At 30.4% G+C, this 2,803-nt stretch overlaps 1 pseudogene; it reads left to right on the top strand.

Annotated features, from left to right (window-relative positions):
• The first annotated feature begins 316 nt into the window (after positions 1–316).
• LOC123374527 lies at positions 317–2,470 on the top strand (annotated as a pseudogene).
• The last annotated feature ends 333 nt before the right edge of the window (positions 2,471–2,803 follow it).

Below are 2,803 nucleotides of genomic sequence, written 5' to 3'. Positions count from 1 at the left end.
TGCGTGTGCGTCTAATGTCATCGCAGACTGCGACTTGGTCGCATCCAAGTTCATCCTGACATGAGACAATCATCTAGTTTATTATTTTATTAACAGGGGTCACACTTGCCTCGTTCGTGCACTTGCTCAACTGTTTTCTATACAATTCAACATGACCAGTGAGTCATAGTCAGTCTGTTTCCAGTAAATTGCGTGTGATATTTCGGTGTGTAATACTAACTGGACTGTTATTCAAAGATTAAAGTTTTCTATTCAATATTATTTACCCTTCATAATAAAATACCAGAAAAGCATTAGTGATTGGTTTTCCAATAAAATGACAAAATCATTAGTCAGTAGTTCTAGTAGTGAAAATAGTTATTTAAATATTGAAAACGCCAATGACAATAATTTTGGTGATGAAAATACCTTAAATGTTGAATCATCTGAAAATGTGTCTGCAATGGAAGAGGATTTGCATGATTGTGAAAATTTAGTACCCGATTGTTGAACTTCTGAGCAGGCACAATGTTTTTTAAAGAAATATAATGGCTTGATAATTGAAGGCAAAAAACTTGGCTGTTCCCACTGTGCAAATACGGCACATTAGGGGGTCCTTGGAGGAAAATCTTTACACATTTCTTCGGAATGGCAAAAGTGTACTATTAAAGTATCTGGAACTGATAAAATTCAGGAAGCTTCATTAAGAAAAAAATGAAGTAACATTTCGAATCAAGCTCTCATTTGAGAATTATTAATATTTTAAATGAATCTAAAAAAGAACCTTTCACTGCAGTGATTGATAAACTTACTGAAAAAAAAATCGCAATAACCTATCAACATAGTTTACAGCTTAGTAAAAAAGAAACTGACCAATGTCAAATATGGATGATGAAGTAGAGCTACAAATTAAAAATTAAACCAATTTAGGGAACTGCGTACATTCTTGATTTTTGGCCATCAGAATCATAGAGCGTATTGCTGAATTAATAAGAAAACAAATTTTTAGTAAAATCATCTAAAACAATTCAAAGATTTGTATTATTATTGATGAAGCTTCTACAATTTCAAGTAAAACTGTGCTTGTAATTCTTATAAAATGTGAATTACAAGATTCTTCACCAACAATTTTTCTCGATTTAGTGGAATTAGAATCAACAAAAGCAGAAAATATTTATAATGCTTTGAGAAATACGTTAACCGATACAGGATTTGACACAGAATATTTAAGGAAAAATTTAATCGGATTCCGTTCTGATGGCGCGAGCACCATGCTTGGACATAAATCTGGAATTGCTACAAGACCTATTCAAGATTTTCCAAACATTATAATTAGGCATTGGTTGAATCATCGGCTACAACTGGCTTTAGATGATGCTATAAAATATATCAATGAAATAAGCCATTTTAAGATTTTTTTGGACAAGATTTATGCAATTTTTCATCAGTCAAATAAAAGTTAGTTTGAACTTAAACAAGTTACTGAAGAACTATATATTGAAATCATCAAAATAGGCCATGTTTTTGGTCCACGGTGGGCTTCTTATAGCCTTAGAGCTGTCAAAGCAGTCTGGAGAGCTTATCCATCTCTTTATATTTATTTTTCCAAAATTGAGAAATTTTCTGGCATGGAAAAAAGATTGAAAAACAAAGAATTTTTAAAAGAGTTGGCATTAATGATTGACATTTTGGATGAACTTGCATTATTATCAAATGCACTGCAAGCGAGACAATTGAGTTTAACAAAGGCAGATAAGCTAGTCAAATGACCGATTGATTTTTATATACAATTAAAAGGTAATTTTGGTATACACAAAAATAAAATAAATGAAATGATAGAAAGTGATGCTTTTAAATGCACAGAGTTTGAAGATAATGTAAGGTTTAAATCACTGCCATGAGACAAAGTAATAGAGTGTATTATTGGAAAAATGAAGGCAAGATCATTAAACAAAAATCACATTAACTATAAAGAAGATAATTTAGGTCATTCTAGTAATACACGTAAAATAGTTGAATTATTCAATGTTACGGATCCCACTTCATGGAATATTGAAGAAGTCAGGTTACCTTGGAAATCAGGAGAAGAAAAAGTGCATGAATTAAATAAATTCATAAAATGTGTAGCTGATTTAAATGATTTTTGTGACTATGTAGAGAATAACATTCAATCAAAAAATCTTCCTGATCTGGAAACAATAAGGAAAGCAAAGCTAATTATGAACACAATTGCAATTAGTTCTGCGGAAGCAGAAAGAGCTTTTTCGTTGATGAATATTATTTGTAGTGATAAAAGGGCAAATTTAACAATTAAACATATCTCAAGCTTTATGACCATCAATTTGTTGGGAAAACCACTAAAAGTTCCTGGAACCCAATACCATATGTTAAATCATGGATGAGAAGTCATCAATCCGCATTAGATACCAGAGTTCGTGTAGAGAAGATCAAGAAGCCATTTGGAAATTACTACCTAATTAGTAATAAATAATGTACTTAAATATTCTTTAAAATATTGTTTGTTGCATTGTATACTTCAACATGAATGTATTACACTTTTTATTTTTAAAAACTTAAGTAGTTCACATGTAATATTTTAAAATACAAAAATACACATTTCATTTTTAAATATTATCATTTCCTTACTCATACATCTCTTCTTTATATTTTCTTCTTTTCAAATGTATTTTAAATTCATTTAATAAAGCAATACTTTTACCTGTTTATTACAATAGAGGCAGAATGTTTTGGTTTTTTTTATTGTTAAGTATGACTCCCAATGACTCAATGCATTGCCACTTCTTATGGAGAAAGGTAGAAAAAA

This window comes from Mauremys mutica, chromosome 7 (genome assembly GCF_020497125.1).
Source record: "Mauremys mutica isolate MM-2020 ecotype Southern chromosome 7, ASM2049712v1, whole genome shotgun sequence".
NCBI lineage: Eukaryota > Metazoa > Chordata > Testudines > Geoemydidae > Mauremys > Mauremys mutica.
This window is presented reverse-complemented; position numbering and strand designations above follow the sequence as displayed.